Source organism: Marmota monax, unplaced genomic scaffold, assembly GCF_021218885.2.
Source record: "Marmota monax isolate L192 unplaced genomic scaffold, Marmota_monax_Labrador192_F-V1.1 WCK01_AAM20220418_F8-fsc00158, whole genome shotgun sequence".
In the NCBI taxonomy this organism is placed as follows: Eukaryota; Metazoa; Chordata; class Mammalia; order Rodentia; family Sciuridae; genus Marmota; species Marmota monax.
The window spans coordinates 2,723,816-2,746,774 of NW_026694092.1; the positions used below are offsets into that span (position 1 = coordinate 2,723,816).

A 22,959-nucleotide genomic window follows, 5' to 3' on the forward strand; every position below is an offset into this window, starting at 1 on the left:
ATTTCTTGAGCCCCTGCTCTGTTCTGGGCTCTATATGAGACCTGTTTCAGCTCCTCCTGGCTTCTTCCCTACCTCCTTTCAAAATACATAAATAGCATTACAGCAAAATATGGGAACAAACAAATGGGCAATTACTAAGATTGGGTCTTACCACTGTTATAATGGACATGGAAACCAACTCAGTGAGGTTTTGCTCAGTTACACAGTACTCATCTGATAAAACCCCAGTTGGAGTCCAGGGCCATCTTATCCCAAAGCTCTTTGTTTATAGCATTGCTGCTCAAAGAGAATCCCAGGAATTTTCTATGTGTGATAAGAGGGAATCTTCTCAATGGGTGCCTCCCAAATAAGCCCTTTGCACCTTTTGCCAAGGCTGAATTTAATCATGTGTACTTTGGGATGGAGTGCTATTTTACTGCCTCTTAAGAGTGTTTTTCTCTCCCCAAATGCTGATATTTGGCTACAAAAAAACATGCCTTTAAAAGTAAAATTTCAGGGACTCTGGCATCTATCTGGAAAGGAGAGATCAGAGCAAGACCCTACTTCATGGTTTTAAAATCACATTAAGTAGGAGCCATCTGCCTATAAGTAAAGGCTGATTCTGCTTTGGAGGTAAAATAAAAGTGGTTGGCAATATATCTACTGAGTACTTGTTTGTTTGAGTCCAAGTACTAAGCAGTTTAGCTATTTTTCATTTACTACTTGCTATACTTCCATGAGATGGGTTATTGGATTTGACACATGAGGTAAGGGAGGCTTTGCCCAAGGTCACATGCTAGGGATTTGTGGGAGCTGGGTTTTATGTCTGTCTGATGAAAAACTAAAGCCAATGCTCAGTCTTTCTGCTAGAGGATTTGTGTGTCAATTCTTGGCCTTGGAGACTGGGGCACAACCTCCCAGTGGGAGGTCTCAAGTTTGTTTGCAGCATGATTGATACTCAGGATGCAGCCCCTTCTCCAAGAATTTCTTTAGCCTGCAATTCTGAAGAGAGCCTTTGAATTTTCTCAAGTGAAGATTTTTCCTGTGCGATATTTGTTCATATTTGAGAAATAAGAAAATTGTAGGATGCTTTTAATGCAGGTTCCCTTGTGAAGATATATATTTCATTCTTAATTTGCTGAACCCCAATTCCTGCTTATCTTTACCTTCAGGGTAATGTTGATAGAGTTAACTATGAGGAAAGGTGTTAGAAACCCTGAAGGAAGCAGCTATCTGCTGACCAGCTCTGCCAGATGGCAGGGCTCTCTCTGTGATACCCTTGCCTTGTGTACCCTAAAACTGAAGTGTTTAGGAAGGGAGCCATAACTGTTCCTTCTCTCCATCTTCCTTTTGCTTTCCTCTCTTTCTGCACCTTGTTGTGGGATTGGCACACATAGAGATGGAGCACTAGAACATTCAACTGAAAGCAGTATTTATTTTGTGCTGGCATAGACTTGGCGGATTGTCATCCGAAGGCTGACACCTGAATGCAGAGATGCTTTACGTTATATAGCCCCTACTAGTCCCCCTCTCCCCTGGCCACCCATGACATATTATTCCCTTTGTCTCCCCTATATGGAAAAATACATTTCGTGTGGGTATTGTATGCTATAAAATCATAAAGAAGTTACAGACCTGCTCAGGTGCACCAATGGGGGTGGTTGGCAGGGTTGTGCATACTCCCTGAGTGTGTCATGTCTCCTTTCTTTTGTCTGGGAAATGCATATGTACATGGTTAGTGAAGGCACCATGTTTTCCAGAGAGTCATGCACACACAGATACTGCCCACATCATGTTGTTTGACCGAGTTGTGCATGCACTCACCGACACTGGCCTGGCTGTTCTGTCTTGTCTGTTTGGAGAGTGCTCCTAGCAAAACCTTGTGATCCTTTCTTTAAATTTCTCTCCCGTGTTCCTTCAAGCTCCTATAAACAATAAGATCTGAATTTTGTCTGGGGGGGTTAAGGTTCAGGGTGCTTTTGCATTTTGTCCCCACAGAGCAGATATCACTTCATTTTACCAGTGGTAGGTTGAGACTCAGAGATCTTAGCCAAGATGTAGCAAATAAGTGGCCTAGCTAGGAAGAAAAAGGAGAAGGAGAGGGTAAAGAGGGACCAGAAACAAAAAACAAAAAAAAAAAAAAGGAAGAAATGCTTTTTTTTCTGGGTCTCCTCCTTCTAGTCTTCTGGAAAGCTCTCTTATTTTCTCTTGGGATTTGTAAAGTGTGTCTCCACTAGCTGCTGCCTCATGCTGCTGCTGGCTCCTTGATTTTCATTACAAAGTGTGAAATAGTGATTTCTGTTAGGTACAAAGAGTCCTCCTCCTTTTACAGCAGGTATTTGTCACGTTCTCCTGGAAGCCATTAGCAGTTTCTTTTGTTCTGTTTCTGGCATGCTCTGGGGTGTGTATTTATGTTGCAATAGCAGATCCACAGCTTCTCTGCAACCCTGTCTGCAGTGATTCCCTGGGCTAAAGCAGCTTCTAGGTACATTGGGCAGATATGGCTAGGACATCTTAAGACTGGACTTAGGATTCAGGGAGACCATGACTAATTGGAAAAGTCAGCAAAATAATACTTAATGAGGGCAAGTGGACACTAACATCATAGGAATAATAAAGTCACCCAGTCTCCCAGGGGGGATCCATAGGACAGTTATGCTTTGCTTGTCACCGTACTGAGTACTGTGGTAGACCTAGAAAAGGGTGGGAGGTTTTCTAGACCTTCCAGGAGTTTAAAATCTATTTGGAGAACTCAGAGCTGAAAACATGAATAAACAAGGAAAGAATACATGACTATGAGTGTAAACAATGGGTTTGGAGTCTAGGGTGCTCAGAGACATTGACTAAAAAGCAACAAACATCGAGAGGATAAAATATTCCACAAAATCCATCCTCTGTCCTACAGAAGCCTCCCTCCCTGCTAAAGTGCATATGGAAATGGTGAATTCTGTGGTAGAAACAGGTACAACAGTAGGCAGTGGGAGGGCAGTGGTTAAAAGACAAATTGGAGCCATGCTGCTTTAGCTCAAATCCTGGCTCTGGCATTTACTGATCACATGGTACTTGGGCAACTTCTTTAACTGCATTATACCTCTATTTTTTCATCTATAAAATGGGGAATAATAATAGTGCCTACCACATGGGAGGTAGGATTGTTTTAAAGATTGAATATGTTCTCTCTCTCACACACACACACACACACACACACACACACACACACACACCTTGTGGCAATGGTGATGTTGAAGAACAGTCCAAAAAGGGGAGAGGATATCTGCTGGAAAAGAATAGGGAGGAGACAGGGAATGGTACACAGTGGTCCTTAGAAGGGATTTTAAAGTGTGCAGGCAGAAAACTAGAAGAGGCACCAAATGGCATGATGGGCTGGAGAGGATGCTTCAGCTGGCTAAACATCAAATTTAAGTACAGTGGATCTAAATCCTGGGGCGAAATATGACCCAAGTTGGGCTTCAAAGGATGGGTAGAATATTGATTGTTTCTGGTTGGGGAGAATTATGAGCAAAGGTATAGAGACAAGGCTATTTGTTCAGTTAAAAAAAAGCATACATCAATAGAGCAAAAAAAGGTCATGAGGGGAATGTGTTTCTACAAAGTGGTTGGTTGCTGAGATTCCTCAGAAAGTCCTTCAACAAGGAATGAAGTTTTAGCTTATAATAAAATAAAATTTTCCCTGTTTTACTAAGGAAAGCAAAATTATTGAGATGGAAGCTGGACATGGGAGGACATACACCAGCCACACGGAGACTAAGTCTAGGTTAAGGAATTTATTGCAAAATTAGAATTTATACCTATTTTACTTTGATGGCAATGAATGACAGATGATGGGAAGGAAAGGCAGGAAGGATGGTATCTCACTCTGACAGTATGAATGTTGCTCTTGGTATAGGACATATGGCTCCTGTGGGTGTGATAAAATTAGCAGAGCCCCAACTTGCCACCTTCTTAGACTCTGCTGACCTCAGTAAACTATGCACAGGAGAAAGGTTTTGATTCAGTAGGGTGATGCATAAGCTAAAATCATTCTGCACTGCCTGTTTGGGGGAACATTTTGCTGAGAAGTGCTGATGCTTCTGACCTTGAATTTAAGAAATAGTAGCATAGTTGTTCTGGTGGTGTTCTGTGATATTAAATCTTTATCTCAACCTTGTGTGATCGACCAGATGGTGATTAGAAATGGGGAGAAGTACACCAGTGTGAAAATAAATCTGCATACAGTATACCCTTGTCAGGTTCTTTAGTTATTTAATGTGTCCCTTTTGATTTATATCTTTTGCATTTCCTTAATGAATTTTGAATTTCAGAATAAGTTAAATTTTGTCATTATAAACAGTTGTGATAAATCTACCCATGATCCCCAGAAACTCTCTGTGATAGAGTTATTTAGAGGCCCACAAAGGCAGCATTCTGAAGGACTCTGTATGGATAAATAAAGGGCTTGGATTCTCCTTCTAGCTCTGTCTCTAAGCCACTGTGTAATCTTGGGTAAATGTTTGGCTTCTCTGGACCTCAGTGTTCTCATTTGTGAAACTGTGGAAGTTGATTCAGGTGATGATGTTGATTAAAACAGTAGCTGACATTGATTGAATGCTTCTGATGCACCAGGTATTATTCTAAGAGTTTTAACTCATTTAAATGCATTAATTTAATTCTCCTATTGACCCTGTGAAGTAAGTACTTGATCATCACTGTCCCCAAGATGCAGATGAAGTAATGCACACAGAGGTCATTGCCAAAAGTCTCCTAGCTGGCAAGGGTGTAGACAGGGTTATTCTGACCCAAGAGGTTGACTCCTGAGTCTGTTTTCTTGGGCTGTTAGCCTCCTGCCTCTCACCCTGCTGGTAGTGGAGAGGGGCAGCCTTGAGACCCTTGATGGTTTCCAGGTGTGTTTAGTTCTGCCCTGCAAACCTCTTACTGCCTGGCTTGGTCTGTCCCTCTTGACCAGAGATCTGACATCCATCCTACAGCCAACCTGTGGATGAAGGAGCTGATAAGCTTTGTGCCTTTTCCAAGAGCTCAATTTAAAGCCACTACCATCACTGGTTGCAAATTAATAACTGTAAGCTTTCTCTTGAGAAGTGAGCTAGAAATGGCTGTGCATAAAATAAGGAGGTCAGTATTCTCTAGTTGCAAAATATTATGGTTATTTTCCCTAAAAGCCAGAGCAGATCTCTGGATTCATAAGTCTAGATACTTAATAGAATAAAGACTTTGCTAAGAGGCAATTCAAAACATGAAAGGATTCTAGGCAGTATACATTTTTGGTAGTATATATTGCTGTGAAATATTTGGAAATACTAAATAATAACAATATTAATAATAATAAAATAACAGTGGGAAAACCACAGCATTTAGTATTTCCTGCCTACCAGGCCTGAGTGCCTGCCAAGTCCATTAGTCATAATATCTATGTAAACCACTCATCTACCCTATGAAATAATAAAGTTAAACTAGTTTACACATGAGAAATCTGAAAGATTAGGGTGGGGTTTTTTTGTTTGTTTTTGGTGACTGCCTGATTTATGTTTGAGTTCGTGAACTTGTCATTTCTATGGCAATGAGTGGTTGATCTGGCAAATTCTTGACTTTTGTTGGTCGAGCAGATTTAAAACTCTGGTTTTAGCAAGTAATAGTTGGTGTGCTTTCTAATGAAATCTCTAAAGATGTTATTGGAGAAAGTTGTCTACAAAGTGTAGATATAATAACAGAACTTTTGCTATAATATTTCATGTTCATTAGAGAAAAGGTTGCAGGATTTTGCGACAGAGAAGATATGGCTATGTTTTCAATTAGTAAATTTTGTTTGGGAGTTTGGCTTATATAAATCTTAATGTTTGTAGCTTTGGGATTTTGTAAAAGTAGTGTTTGTTTTTCCTCTCTTCCTGAGATGGCAGTGGAATCGCACAGAAAAACTTGTGGTGATGGATACACACAAAACTGGTTCTTCATAGGAGATATCAGAAACCAAAGGAAGGGAGTGGATATAGTTGGAGAAAATGTGTTCACAATCCTATTGCTTGGAAGAGGTTTTGAACTTCCAGATAATCTTAAAGGAGGACATGAGCTGTAATATGCTTACCAAAAGGAATATCACTTTAAAAGTTAAGCTCTAATTACTTCCCAGTTCAAGTGTATAATGATGTGTTATTTACATACTGTAATTATATGCATTCATGTGGAGTGGAATGATTATAAATTTCAAAAATTGCTTGAAGGTGATGGGATTTGGGGATGTCATTTAATTTTTTAAAATTCTGCCTTTAAGACAGAAAGTACAGGTGCAATCAAGCAACTTCATTGCTTTTATCTTTACTTCTGGGATATTTGTGTCTTCACATTGCCAGAGATTGGTGGCCACAGGAGAGCAGTTTTTCTCAGTTCCTGGTCCCTCACTGAGGTCAGTGCTTAAATTCCCTAGTGGTCCACTTAGAACAGTGCTGATCTGTATCTGTAAGGTAATGCAACTTGAAAACCATGTGGCCTGTGGTAAGAATTAGGGGTGCACTGGGGGAGAAGATAGGCTTCACACTTTGGAAAGTACAGTTCTGCCTATAGACTTTCTTCTGATTACACTTAGCAGGAAATATATACATTTAAAAATTATGCTCATAATGACCAAATCATGCTATATGCATATATTAATATACCACGGTGAGTTTATCTTCATGTATATCTATAAGGCACCAATTTAAGAAACTGTAAATAAATAGATGAAAGACCAGTAGAGTAGAAGGAACGGGGGAGGGAGGAGGGAAGGGAAAAGGGGAAGTACTGAGGACTGAATTGGAGCAAATTATATTCCATGCATGTATGATTATGTCAAAATGAACCCCAATATTATGCATAATAATAGTGCACTAATAAAAAACATTTAAAAAATTAGGCTCACTATTCTAACAGAAGTTTCTACAGGTTGATTTTGCTTGCTTGAACTCTTTAATTAAGCTCTATAAATTATTTTCCCATTTGGATTAAAGTGAGAGAGCATGTGCACTTAATACATAAACCATCATGGTAATTTTGTCCTGAGTTTTACTGAGATACGTTTTAGTCTATCATACAGATTTTTGCATATAGAAATTTATTCTTAATACTACTACTTTCTAGAAGGTACCAAATATTTTGAAAAAAGCATGTATTGAGTGTGTCCTATGTGTAGGACACCATACTGGTGCTCCTGGAATTTGATGAATGAAAATACTTTTTATATTGTAAAGCACCTTACAGATTGTAAGAGGATATTTTAATTGGATTTTTTGCATAAAAAATTTTGCCTTCTGCTGTTTCTAATGATTATATATTAACGTTTCTTCACTTTTTTCTACTAGTATCTTGAAGTTCTCCCTCACAACACACCCCAATTGAGATAAAGAACATTTTCTTCACCCTTCCTGCCCCTCCCATCACTCCGCATCTCCATGGATAGTCACTCTTAGGACTTCTATCACCATAGGTTAGTTTAGGCATTTGCATTTTAGCATAACTGAATAATTAACAGAGGACAATTGTGTTATTCCTGTTAGGGAAGGGACAACCCTGCTGCATCCATGGATTCAACCAACTATGGATTGAGGATATTTCTTAAAAAGAATTGCATACGTTCTGAACGTATACAGATTTTTTCCCTTGTCATTATTCCCTAAACAATACAGTGTGACAACTATTTACATAACGTTTACATTGTATTAGGTATTCTGAGTCATCTAGTGATTTAAAGTATACAGGAGAATGTGTGGGGGTTATATGCAAATACTGTTCCTTTTAATATAAAGGACTTGAACATCTGTGGATTTTGGCATCCACTGGGGATCTTGGAACCAATCTCCCATGGATACTGAGGGATGGCAATGTATCCTTGGTTCTTAGGCTCTTTCTACTTCTTCAATGAATATGTTAATGTATCATGGCAGTGAGACACTACATTGTTCACATCTCTCCTGACAACCAAGCCTACATTCTTTTTTTAATAATTTTTAAAAAAATATTTTTAGTTGTCGATCGACCTTTATTTTATTTATAATGTGATGCTGAGAATTGAACCCAGTTCCCCACACATGCTAGACAAGTACTCTACCACTGAGCCACAACCCCAGCCCAGCCCTCATTCTTATTGGGAGAAATCTCTGCTCCTGTAGTGGAAGCCGAGCTCACAAGTCAGAAGGGGTCAATAATTATCCAGATGTAGTGGAAGCTCCAATGCAGGTCAGAGGATATCCAAAGAATCCCACCAATGCCATTGGATCATTTAAGATAGGCCTTCTTTAAATGGTCCATAGAGTATATAGTGAGTTGGGCAGCAAGCCATTACTTGAGTATAATGTCTTCATTTGCTTGAGGTCGCTTGGCATGGAATGTCAAGTGTGGTCAAGGACCTGAGCCAGAGGATTGCACTGGTAATGGGTCTGCCACCAGCATTCTCTGGGACCATAGAGACTGCAGAGTGTTTCAAGTCCAGCTGAACACCTATACTGCTTCACAGTCCCTGTCCTATATTACAGGAGAAAAGGGATAGCTAAGTGTTATGGTGACAGGCATGTTAATTAGTGGGTTGCTTTGCTGACAGCTCATTCTGAGCATCTGTTCTACCACTTGCTGATAAGATGAGGCATTGAGACATGACCCTGCCCCCATCACAGCTGATGCATCAGAGAGGTCACCTGACCTGAGACTGTCCCTTGGATTCTCTCTTCCATGAAGTTGAAATTACTGCCCAAGGCTGCTCATCAGTCTCTGTTGGATATTTGAATTGGGAGGTACTTTAATGTCAGACTTTTGCCATTGTACAGAGAAAGCCAGTCTGCATGGATAGAGAATATGGCAGATGTGCAAGATTGGTGAATCCCAGAGCCTTTTCTGTGGGGGAGGGAAAGAGTAGCTCCCCTGGCTTCTGTTCCTGGAGTAGCCAGTTGCTTTTGGTTCCTTATAAGATGCCTGTGGCCGTCAGGAAACTATCCCTAGGCTCAAGGTAATTTATCTGACTTCTCTTTCCTGTAGCTTCATGATCTGTGGTTAAGATGCTTTCTGATTGAGGGGCTGGAGTTGTGGCTCAGCTGTGTAGTGTTCGCCTCACACGTGTGGGACCCTGGAATTTGATGAATTAAAATACTTTTTATATTGTAAAGCACCTTATCCTGAGCACCACATAAAAATAACTAAGTGATATTGTGGACAACTACAACTAAAAAATAAATATTTAATTAAAAAGATGCTTTCTGATTTAACAATACAAAGCAAAATGAGCTGGGAGAATGGTTTAGCAAATGCTATCACACATTAAGCTCAGCATCAGAATATATATTTGTCAGAATATATCTGTTGGACATGCTAGTTCACCCTGCCAGTAAGCCATCGCAGCCAGTCACAGTCACTCACAGTGTGTGCTACTGCTTCATAGGATACTTGACTTCATGTCCAAGCATTCAGTAAGATCCAGGGACTTCCCTGTACCCAGGAAAACACATCCTTGGTTATTAACTTATGCAGAATACAGTAGGACTTGGCCCATTACATGCTTTTTTAGGGAATGGCCAATGGGCCAGTCACTTTCAGCTAATATTACCAGAAGGGAAGGACTTCTGCTTTATCCTGAACAGACTAGCACTCTAAAGTAAATTACCAGTGGTGACTTGGGAGAAGGAAGGAGGCTTATTATCAATGGCCTCTGAGTTGGGGGCCTGATTCCCAAGTTGTACTTTTCTAAACTTCTAATTTGCCTAAGACCACAGTAATTATTTCTTCCCCCTAAACACAACATTTAAGTCATGCAACAGCTTTTAATACTGGCGCCATACATGACTGTCATGTGTCTCTAGCCTTTTTATTTCTCGGGCTCTATGACCTGCCTCTCCCATCCCATGGTCTTTGAAAATCTCAGACTAACGTGGAAATGGATGTGTCCTAAATGATAGCTACCTATGATCAAAAGCACTCTTTCTGACTATGTTTCATTATCAAAAACAAGCACTAAATGCCACAGGATTGATGTGTGTGTGTGTGTGTGTTTGTGTGACACGTAATAACATAGGGACTAGTTAATAACATAGGGACTAGTCTGTCTTTGAGGAGCAGGTGACTGGAAATGCAGACAAGATGGTCAAAGTCTCAGAATGCAGGGTGAATTGTCACTCAATAGATATTAGGGCCAGGCACAGTGGCACATGCCTGTTAATCCCAACTACTTGGGAGGCTGAGGCAGGAGGATCAGGAGTTCAAAGCAACTTAGCAAGGCCCTAAGCAACCCAGCCATGTTCTGTATCTAAATAAAATACAATAAAGGGCTGGGATGGTAACACACACACACACACACACACACACACACACAAAAGATATGGAAAATCCTAAGCACATTCAGAGGAGGAAAATGATTGTTATCTCTGAGCATCAGAAAAGACCTCTTGGTAGACAGGAGATTTGAATTGTGCTTCGAAGTGCAAGTAGGACCTGGCCAGGCAATGATAGGGCCAAGCAAGGAGAACCAGCACACACCTTGTAAGATCAAGCTCAGCAGCAGTATTAGGTAGGGGTAAAAACTGGAGTTGGATTTGCCCCATGACCATCTAAGGAGCTATGTCATGGTTTTATAGAAAGAGATCTCTGGTCAGTGGGCCAATCAGTTTCAGCTAACAGGGTGCAGTAGACCATTACTAATAGACACTTTCTCTATTTAGATCCAATCTGTATGTCAGGGTTTTGACAGAATCCTTGTCTTATGTGAAAAGTATGAAAGTCACTTCTGTAGTTTCTATACATTTAAATTTAACCAGCTTCAGCTTCACTGAGTCTCAAAAAGTCAAGCAGGATTTCTGACTCTAGCTGAGAAAGGAGAGAAAGTATATTTGCCTAGGGAAAATAGAGGTATTAAAATAACAGGGCAAATGCTCCTTCAAGTGTAGAATACAGCTCATTTCAGTTGCAACCTCATTACACTGCGCAGATATTTCTATTGCTCTTCATGTGACAAAATTATGTGCCCTATCATTTCCTTTTGGAGATCAAAGGAAATGAAACTCAGGGTCCGGGAAAATGGTTTCCCTGCTTCCTGTGTTGCTAAAGCTCCTATTCATTCATGTATGAAAATCCAGGGAGATAATTGGCTAGGAAAATCACAAGGCTTCCCAGACAATAGTTAGGATGAGAACAGCTTTTGAGAATTGGTGCAATTCAGTCTTTCCTGCTGACTTTCCCTCTATAGGACTTCTGTCCTTGTGTCCTGCCTCTGGAGCCTCTGTGGGGATAGGATACTCAGAAAGCTATTTACCTTCTGTTGTAACACCTCCCAAGGCAACTCACTCCATTTTGGGCAATGCCTATTATTAGCAAGTTCTTCCTCATATTGAGCCAAAAATCTGTTTCCCTATAACTTTCCCTAATAGTGGCTTAAATATAGACTTTTGAGGACTGGCCTAGAAACACAGCTACCATGTATAACACTATTTCCCAACGAAAATGCAATTTTAGTTCCAAACAAGTAATGTATAAATAATATTCTGGAACACAGCCTAGTTTATCAGTTGGAACATGCCCAGTGGGGGACGCAGGAAGCATGCCCCAGGAAAGGAGAAGGGATGAGGCCAGCACCCACAGGATCAGTGTATAGAGTCTGTCTGGCCACCCTGCCTTTTTTCATCTTTCCTGGGTGTTGACAATTTAAAATTGCCTAAGAGCCGGGTGTGGTGGTGCACACCTGTAATTCCAGTGGCTCCAGAGACTGAGACAGGAGGATCTCGAGTTCAAAGCCAGCCTTAGCTTAGGGAGGCCCTAAGTAACTTAGATCCTGCCTCTAAATAAAATACAAAAAGGGGCTGGGGATGTTGCTGTTGCTCAGTGGTTAAGCACCCCTGGGTTCAATTCCCAGAACAGCAACAACAACAAATAACTGCCTAGAAAACTCACTGTGGATATTGGTTCAGAATGTTGGCTTCCTCATTACTCACTCTCAGTAAACCCTTAGGCATTGTAAAGTTGAGCCTTTCTTTATGACACTTACCTATCTAGAGGAGAGAGTGGGTGACTGGGTAATATTGGATAAGGAGGAACTCAGCCCTAGGTCCTTCCCACATTGGCATATAGTGCTGCAGGAGGTACTGTATCATAATGATCAGAAAAATTGCCTTCAAGTTGAACAGAAATGGATTTTACTCTGGGCTGTACCACTTATTAGTTCTGTGACTTTGACCAAGTTGTTGAATCTTTCAAAGCCTCGGGTTTGCATCTGTAAAACAGATCAAGAACAAATGTGTTGTGTCACAAATGTGACATATAAGGAGCCTAGTACTGCTCGATAAATGTCATATCTCTGTCAGATCTCTCTCTCTCTGTCAGATCTCTCTCTCTCTCTCTCTCTCTCTCTCTCTCTCTCTCACACACACACACACACACACACACACAATCTCACACACACGTGCACACAAATACAGAGTTAATTGTTTACAAACTTTTTTGCCCTTTGTTAGTGAACAGCCAATCATCTTCTGCCCAGGTTGTAGGGTGAGCAGATTTGATTGCCATTGCCTTAGCTGGTGACTTGGCCCATTGCTTTGGGGCTACTTTGAAAGACAAATGATTCCACAGCTTCAAAGAGGGGTCTCATCAAACATATTTAAACTGTGACCTCTTGTTTTTCTTCTCAGGGTCCAAACTAGAATACTTTAGTTCCTTAAACTTTTTTGCCAGAGGTCTTGGTAGGAAAACAGTACTCAAGACACTATAGCTTTGGTTTGTATGTCAAGCTCTACCAATTCTTAAGATTGGTCCTTCCATAATTTTATGCTTGGTGCTTCTCCTATTTAACATTCCTGGCTCATCCCAACATATACATGAAGATATTTATTCCCCATTCTGGCTTTTAAAGTATTAATATGGTTTGGGGTAGAACATGTCTTCATTTCGATAGATTTACATGCTTGCAAGGGAGAAAATAACGGATGGCATTTTCAAAGAGATGAATTAATGACCGTAACTTTTATTTTTTTGATGGTGGCAATCAAATTCTCAGACACTGATTGGAACACTGTCCTTGATTTATCAGAGACAAATCAGTGCCAGGATAGATGACATTGGTTTCTGAACTCTTATGGAAGTTTGGCATAGAGGGTTGGGAGAAGGACAGGTTGCAGACATGTTGAAGAGGACATTAAGGAAAGGCAGTAGTTGAAAGCCAGGGCTTTGAGTACCTGTTTTTCCACTTAGCGTTAATGACCTAAGGCAAGTTTCATAGAATTACTGGGAGGATTGTAGCAGATAAAGCATTCAAGCACTTAGTGTAGGACCCAGCACAGAGTAAGCTCCCTGGTTGTACATTTTTTTAAAAGGGAGAGAAATCTTTCTGGCATAAGCACTATTCATTCTTTAGACTCCTAACCATCAATTACAGACCGCTTGGAGTTTTAGGATGTTAGAACTTCAAATTACTTTTCCATTAGTGGTGATGGATTAGAAGGAAGCATTCCCATGCTTTCTCATTTAGTCCCCCTTGTGGCCAAAAACAGACACTTATGAAGCAGTGTGCTAGATTAGAAAGTGAGTTGGCCAAGGAACAGGTTTTTATGTGAGTGCAACTGCATGGGTCTTCTGGGAATCATGTCCACTATTTGGACTCCTCACTCAGTGCAGTGCTAGTGAAGATAGAGTTTATGGCCTCTGAAGCTTATACTTGCTCACCCACCTCTTATATTCAATCATTTAATAAATATATACTAAGTACCTACTATGAACAGGCATTGCCTTGTGCCTAGGGATCTACCAATAAATGAGGCAATATCCTGCCCTCACAGAGCTTGCATGCCTTTTGGGACACAGACTATGCTAGTAAATCAATGGTTCAAAGGCAGAAAGGGCAGTAGAGAAAAATAAAGCAGGAGCCTCTAGTTTTTTAAATAGGGTCATCAGGGAAGGGCTCTTTGAAGAGTAGAAACTTGGAGAAATGAGAGATTTTGGAAATCCAGCAGAGGGAAGAACAAATGCAGAAGGCCAGGAATGTTTGAGGGTCAGCTAAGAGGCTTGTGACGCTGGAGCAAGAAAGCAAGGGGAGAGCCACTGGAGGTCACATCAAAGGAACCAGCCCAGGCTGCCCAGCAGGTTGGGCCTTGCAGCTCAGAGTAGGAACATTGGAACTTTCTCCAGGGGATGGAACATTGTGGAAGGGTTTTAAGCAAAGAGATGATATTATTGGGCTTAAGCTTCAACAGGATCACTCTCTTTGCTGTGTTGTGAATAGGGCATGGGTGCAAGGTTCAGGCACAGAAAGATGGGACAGATGGAGGCTTGGCACAGGGTGGTAGTGGTAGAGATGCTGAATGGTTAAGTAAATAGGCCAAGTGTGGTGATGCACACTTGTAATCCCAGAGATGCTTAATGGTAGTGGTTGATGTCCCTGATGCTTTTCTGAATTTTTGCAAAGAACAGATTACCTTAAAGTTATTTTTTCATAATACCCTGTCAATATTAGATATGTAAATTTTCTCTGTATAATTACATGTCACTGGGCAACATATCAAGGATATGTCCTAATAAATGCATTGTTAGGCAATTTTATCATTGTGTGAATGTCATAGAGTGTACTTACACAAACTAAGAAGGCTACAATGTCACTAGGTGACATAATCTTATGAGACCACTGTCATATATGTGGCACTGTTGTCAGAAAATTGTATAGTGCATGACTTTATATCTGACTTGGTGGCAGTATCACATGTATGTACAGTGTGGATATGTGAGTGTTGAGAGGAAATAAATCAGTAATAGAAGCATTCTACTGCTTTTCCTTAAATCTCTTCAAGATGAAATTAGGACCACCAAAATGGAGAGCCTCAGATCACTGTCAATATCTTGTTCTGGAATACTGCTTACATGTTTTCTGCACCTTGTTTTCCCTCATTTAATTTATCTGAAATTATGTCTCATCAGCTTGGATTTCACCAGAAAGAAGGCACGAATTTGCCAAACCACCCCACCACACATAGCACAGACAACATGGAAATTCAGTGACTTCCTCATTATCTGAGTTCTAGCAGCTTCTTGTTTACTTTATTTATTTAATTGGTACTAGGGTCGAACCCAGAGGTTCTCTTTTCCACTGAACCACATCCCCAGTTCTTTTTATTTTTAATTCTGGGACAGGGTCTTGCTAATTTGCTTAAGGCCTCTCTAAGTTGCTGAGGCTGGCTTTGAACTCGCGATCTCCTGCCTCAGCCTCCCAAGCTGCTGGGATTACAAGTGTGCATCACCACACTTGGCCTATTTACTTTACATATATACATATAATACACACACACACACACACACACACATATATATATATATATATATATATACACACATGTGTATATATGTATATATACACACATATAGGTATATATATGTATATGGACTGGTTTTGTTTTTGGCATTTGAAAGATGATAATCCTATAGAGAAACTGTGGAAAGAAAATTCTCCCTCTTGAAAATAATGGGACTCCTGGAGAGCCAAATCTGTTCAACAACACGTTTATGAGAGACACATGTGCTGCTCTGTCAGGATTAGCATTTAATTTCACATTTACAGTATAATCATTAGGATTAGTTTATCCAGACTCATTCCCATCCAGTAACTCCTGAGGACCAGCCACTGTAAGGGAGCTGGGTCTGAAGAAGAGCTCATCACTAAGATTCATTCTGTATTCATCAAGCTCCCACTATGTGCTCCAGAGGGACATGTACTATAGGCAGAGTGATTGGTTTTCAAATTAAAAACTGGGACTCATAATCAGACAAGCAGTGATTCTGCTTACATGGATATTAGGACAGAATATTTGAATGAAATGTTTTGGAAAATCATGCAGAGGATTTGGCTGAGGCTTTGGTGGATACAAAGGAGGTAAAGAACTGTATTCTGTTCCACAGGACTCTCAAGATCTTGATGTGTACACAATTCACAGTACAGGACAGGATAAATATATGGTCAGCAGAAACCTTCAGTTTTCATGTAGTTTTAGTTCTTATTTATAAACTTATTCTGACATGATCTTTGTGAGAGTATCTGTTCTTTTTTTTAAAACAATACCTTTATTTTATTTATTTATTTTTATGTGGTGCTGAGGATCGAACCCAGTGCCTTGCACATGCTAGGCAAGCATTCTACTGGCAAGCCACAAACCCAGCCCAGAGTATCTGTTCTTAAAGTGGGATTTATCCCATATTTTTATAGTTCTGGTCACCTGAGAAAGGAAGCAAGGGAAGCAGTTTTCTCCACAGCTCTTCCTTCAGTGGTGGTTGGCCATCTGCCAGTGGCACTAACACTGTTAGTACTCCTGGCACTCATGTGGCCTCTGTGTGTGTTAAAGTACACCAACAGATTTTTAATACAAGTGAGATCAGCTTGGGGGTTTCATGAAGGAGGTGTGGTAAAGAGGGAATTCCCCCAAACATTAAGCTTCTGTCACTTCAGCCACTACAGCTGGTCCTGATTTCTAAGTACATAAATCTCCTGGTAAGTGGCTTTGCCGGCCCCAATTCCTAATAGGCATTCACCTCTGTGATGTCTATTTATATATCTGGGTCATTTTGAAAGTAGAGATGTGAGCTACATCTAGAAAAATTAAGCTCTGGTTTGCTCATTCTTTCTTCCTTTGATGTGCTCTTGAACATCTGAAGTTGGGGGAGGATACTCCCTATTGCTGCAGATCTGAAATCTAAGTCCTGTCTTAAACATTTTCGAGGAGAACTCATCAGTGCTTAAAAATAAAAATAATACCAAGGGGCTCAGAATAACCTGCCCTTACCATTCCTCCCTGATGCTTCCAACTACACTCCCCCAGGCTAAGTACAGATCCCAGTCTGTGCAGGCCCTTGACAAATATGTTTGAGATTGTAGTTAACAGTTGGCTTGATCTCAGCCCCTCTGAGGACCTTTGGGCATTTCGAAGAAACATAAAGAACTCTAGCAATAGAAGGGCCCTTGTAGATGTCACTGGGGCCTGATCTGTGAGTATAGATGACAAATTAAAGCACAAATATGCAACATGGCTGGTGCAAAGTGGTGGTTACAACTTCAGAGATAATTGGAAGAAGGAAACATTGTCTGCTGGACTTAGAGCATGCCTGGGTCCATTTCCCATGAAATGATCAGTTTCTTCACTACCTACATGAAGAACCTATGAGGGATGCACAGTTAGAGCTACAATGTCTGACTTTTCATAGTGTCCATCAAAGCCCTTTATCTTCAAAAGCATCTGTGATCTGTTAGGCAATCTGCATGTTTAACCCTGGTTATATGGCCACTGATAAAATCCAAATGGAAGCTAGAATTTTTAATCAATTGCTTTAGGCTTATGACCTAGCTCCTGAAATTTGAAGTCTATGAATTGACTATAGGATGTAGTATATTTAAATACAGAATATAATCTTAGTGGGTCTTCCTTGATGTAAATAAAGAGTAAGTACCATGCCTGCTCACGAACACCCTTCTCTCCATGGTCAATAAACTATGCTGGTATTTGGTTTCCCATCGGTCTTTAATGGAGCAAAAGAAAGAAGAAAGTCCCTTTCTTCCATGTCTTCTTCCATTGATAGTCACCTTCATAGATTTATCTACTCTATTCAGTGTCTCCACTGTTTTCATCTTCTAGCATTTTCCTCCATGTTCTAGTGATAAGTAGGCCTTAGCCCTTGACCTTCTCACTATCTTCTGCTTCTGTTTCCTGAGATACATTGTTCCCTCAGCCGTCATTTCTGCCCTAACCTCTCACTTGCCATTCTGACACTTTCCTGAACTCCATCCCCATACCTACAACTGCCTTTTGAACATGATATCTGTGTGGCTTTTGGTCACCTCAAGCCACATAGAAAACAAGGGCCTAGACCACATGCTCTCTGGATTTCCTGTGGGTTCTTAAATTCAGTTTAAATAAATCAGCATTTAGGATGATGTCACTCCTCTCTCTTTCCGGCATCTATCCCTTTGTAAAGATACCACTCATCTCTCAGCCATGCCACATTCATTCTCTTCCACACACATACGAGCAAATATGCAGACACACACACACACATGACTGTGATGGAACAAAAAGGTTTAAGTGTCAAAAATACTTGCCTCCAAAGAAACAGCTCAAAGCACATGTCTTATTTCTATTAAGATGACAGTCATCTTCATATAAAAAGAGACACTTTGGTTAGGACAGTGAGCTTATGAATTTTTAGACGTCTATGTAAAATTTCTTGAACCCCTGGGCATTCTTCTTTTCCACTTTTACCTTAGAAACCTGGCAGAATAGTGAGTTTCCAGTCTTGAAATGAGCTGAACTCTCCTATTCCCACTCCTGGTGGTTTGGTGGTCACAAGGACAACCTTATAAACTTACTTTTATTTATTTTCCCAAAGGCACACTCACAAATTTATTTATTTGTTTGTTTGTTTGTTTTATTTTTCACATCTGCAAATTTATTGCAGAGTGAATAAGCATGTCACTTATCAGAATGATAGAGCTGGGAGGAGGTACTAGAAATTAGATTTTTCCACCTCTTGATCTTACTGAAGAGGAAACTGAGGCACAGAAAGTTAGGTGATCTGTCCAATGTCACATGGCTAGTGACAGAACTGTAAATCCTGGTCTCCTAACCCCTAGCCCAGAGATCTGATATTCACCTACCTTTGAAATTTACTGAGTGACTTTCTGCTGCCCACCTGGAGTGAGTGCTTTCTCAAGCCCAGTAAAGAATCCCAGTAAACTCTGATTCTTAGTCCAATTGTAAAGCACTAAGTATATACAAAAAGAATTCACAATAAAAAGTTGTAACTTGTTAAACTTCTTGAAGTTTAAAGAGAGTATCCTGAGATTATGGAAGCTGCTGGTTTCTTTACCTTTCTGGTTTCTTTTTGCATCTCCACAAAATTTGGTTCCCAATACTGTGAAGACTCACTCCCCTCCACTGTCCACTGTCCCCTCAGCACACACACTCACATAAGAATTAGCTGTAAGAATAGTTGGCTGGTTACTTTTCTTCTTAATCTAATATCTGAGCTGGGTGCCTTGGCACATGCCTGTAATCCCCCCGATTTAGGAGGTTGAGTCAGGAGGATCATAAGTTTGAGACCAGCCTCAGCAACTTAGAAAGGCCTTGTCTCAAAAAGAAAAACATAAAGAGGTCTGGGGATGTAGTTCAGTGGTATAGGGCCCATGAATTTAATCTCCAGTACCAAAAAATAATCCTAATATCTAAGGTATCTATATTTTAACTATTGATGATATTTATGGAATTTTTATGTTGTGCATTTTTTCTGAGTTATATAATTATCTGGTATGAGGGAAGGATATTTGACAATACCAGGAATGAATTAACATATAAACCTATGGAATGACTGAATTGTGACTTTTACCCAGAATGCAAGCTAGCTGAAATTTTTCACCTTACTGCCTCTCCTATATATTTCTTCTGGTCAGATTTTAGATATCATGCTTTCTATCCCATATGACTTCTTAGGAAGGGGTTTCTTCTAGGTATCTTATTATACCTCTATGATTTAATTTTCAACTTCTATTTAAATTTTTCTTTAATTGTATGATATGCTAAATATGAACACATGGCATCATTAGAATGACATGCACGTTCATTTAGAAGGTGAGATTCACAAACCAGGTATGGATTTAGAGAGAAGAAATGGAGGGCACCATATTGTCAGGGAGAAAAACAATTCAACATTCTAATCTTGCACAGGTCAACCACTTTCAAAGGAACTCATTCTCCTCTGAATAATATGGGGACTAAGTTAGATATACCCCTTCCAGCACCTGTGTGCTAGAAATCTAAGAATAACCCGCAGAGGAAAGGCCTTCTCCAATGTTGCTATTATCATACCCATATGTATGTTATCATATGTAGCTAGTGGTACACTGTTACCCATAAATTTTGAGCTGGGGTGTAAGCACACAGGAAATGAAATGCTGAGAGTAAGCAAGCAATGGAGACCCTCATCCTGGTGACTGCTGATGGAGCATTGGGCCTGCCCTCCTGGCTTGGTGTTGATTTGGGAGCATGTGAAGTAGTGATGAGATCTCTGATCTATTATCTGACTCCTCCTCAGACCATAGCATTGGCTGCTTCCTAATTGCTTATAAAAGACAAAACTGTCCTGAGAAAGATTAACATGGGCTGATGATTAATTTAGAAATTTAAGGGCTCTGAGGAGCTCAGATACAAACTTGTTTTGAAAGAGAGAGATCAAAAGACTCTTTCCCTTGCTTTTCATTTTGACTTTCCAGATTTTGAGAAGTGGTTCCTCTGTGGGTACTTGCAAAGGTGTGTGTATGGGTGAATGTGTGTTGAAAGGAACCAGGAAAAACATAGAAATGATGACAACTTTGTCTTTGACTTGTCTTTATATATGTTCCATCTTCGGTAAGAAGTATTTTCTAGTAGGAAAATTTTGAGCATGTGCTAATTTATTTTGTTTCATGGCTCATTAGCCTTTGCTTGTGTTTTTTTTTCCTTCAACCTCCCAACAATTTCTTCTAACACCCACCCCAAATCCACCACCACTACCACTGCCAAATATGTCTTAATCTGTCTAAGGGCATACTATAGCCCATCCATTTTCTCCTTTGTATATTGAGTCTTTTCTTCTTTGTCTTTAGCATTATTATTTCTCCAGATTACTAGCCTGCTTGGTGCTTATAGGGCAATAAGGGGGATAAGGATGAAAAGGTGGGCTGTAGTATGTGCAGAAAGCCTTATTTTTGTGGAATTTGGGCTTCCAAATACACCTTCTCCATCAGGGGTGTTTGGGTATGATAACAGCAACATTGGAGAAGGCCTTTCCTCTGCAGGTTATTCTTAGATTTCTAGCACACAGGTGCTGGAAGGGGTATATCTAACTTAGTCCCCATATTATTCAGAGGAGAATGAGTTCCTTTGAAAGTGGTTGACCTGTGCAAGATTAGAATGTTGAATTGTTTTTCTCCCTGACAATATGGTGCCCTCCATGTTGTGTTTCTTTGCACCCACTGGCGAAAATTAAGAGGCACACTGTAGTCCACAAAAGAAGACTTTTTCTAAAAATGGAATATTTGTATAATTTATGGTGTAGGTACATTTTAAAAAATTGGTATTTTGGGTTTATACTTTAAGTGAAGACTAGCTTCATATACTCTTCATAAACAGAACAATGATTGCATCAGGGTAAATTATATTTGAAAGAAAGGCATAAAAATGGTCTTATGTAACCATTTGCCTTAAAATCAGGATTTGTATTAACTTTAACATACTGCATATAAAATTTGTTATGGTAGTAACTGAGCTTTGTGAAATCGCTGGTTAAAGAAATGTAAGATAATATCAGATAATGCATTTTTATTGAAGCAGTCCTATCCTAATAACCTGTAGCAGTTGTAAATAATATACCCTGTATATATCTGAAGTGTTATTAAATCTTTGGGAGTCAAAAGTCTCCATATGAGACTTATATTCATCCTAAACAGTGACTAGCTTAACTGAAGTTTTTCAATGCATATACATTGTGATATTTACAGGTTTAGGCAGATAAGGCTAAAGTGGAAAGTATGGGGGAAGTTTCTCTTTGGTTCCACCGTAAATTCCCTAACAGTAATTACCTAATGTAGAAATTTTTTAAGTATTTAGAATTTAATAAATTTCTGTTTTATGCAATATAGGTTCTAAGACTCAAAGATAGAAAATGTATTTCCATTCATGAATAATAAACTGTGTTCCTGGACTGTGCTAGGTATTGACTAATAAGAAATAACTGACCTTTTATACATAGGCATCATTGCATTTTTACCCCTAATGACTTGAGTTGATTCTTAAATTTTGATTCCAGTTGGTAAAAAGCATATTTACTTATCATTTTATTAGTGCATATTAATTATGCAGATTAGTGGGTTTCATTGTGGCATATTTATGCATGCATGTAACATAATCTAATCAATTTCAATTCCCAATTTATTTCCATCTGGAGGAGTATGGCACAAAAGGCTGTTCAAGAAAAGTACTTATTTTTTAGCAACCACCAGGTGTCAGCAGAGGATTTGGAATTCTTGGCAAAGTGATCTTGGTTTTCTTAACTCACCAACGCCACCCCATTGGCAGTCAACCCCCACTGGGCTACCGTCTCCCAAGTATTAGTGTCAGTTACTCCTCAATACCACATTACAATTGTTCATCTTTTCCTAATAAAACTAGCACTCACTCTTCAATCTCTTTTCTCTGATTTGAAACTTTTAATGCTAGCTTTCACAGTGGTGGTTCTACAAAGTAGAGAGACTATTGGGGTGGGGGAGGGATCAGGGACTATCATCAAGCTTTTGTTGTTTTGCTGACCTTTCACCCCAAATAGATAGAGCTCACCCTTATCCGAAGTGGGGAAAGGTACTCAGTACATTCTTTTTTTTTTTTTCATAGAATCAAGTTGATATTAGAGATTGATAATTCCAAACTATAGATCGTGTTTTCAGAGTGTAAAGGGGAGAGGCACCTTCACTAGCCTGGTCATTTGGCACATAGTATAGAATATATTTGGTGCATTCATTTACAGATATTTACAGATATTTATTTACAGATACAGAAGAGCATATTGAGTGATAAAGGAAAACTTGGCAAGGTGTAGATTTGTTTCATGTGGGTTTTCTCATCTTGCCTCTTTGCTTTAGTGGGCTAGGCAAGTATCTGAGGCATTTGATAGGAGACATTGGATTGTAGGGTGGGGCAAAGCTGAGGAAGGGCTCCCTTGGACACTTGAGTTTTTTTCAGGCCTCACATGGTGTCAGAAGGGGTAGTAATTAAAAGACCATCCATTTGAATGTGTTGCCAAAATATTGGTAAATTGAAAAGGGAGATGGGTAGAGGCACAGAGCAACCCATGGCTTTATTAGCCCAGTTGGTGGGGCCTATGGCCTGCAGGGAATGGAGACTCAAGCAGAGTTTGAAGCCCTGAGTGTATATTCTATAGTAAGGGCCTAATAGATGCAAGTTTCTA

At 39.8% G+C, this 22,959-nt stretch overlaps 1 protein-coding gene across 1 annotated transcript in view; it reads left to right on the plus strand.

The window, feature by feature from the left end:
* The window catches only part of Tspan7 (tetraspanin 7), a 122,623-nt gene that overhangs the window by 77,532 nt on the left and 22,132 nt on the right, over positions 1-22,959 (plus strand). The gene's annotated exons all lie outside the window — the stretch shown is intronic.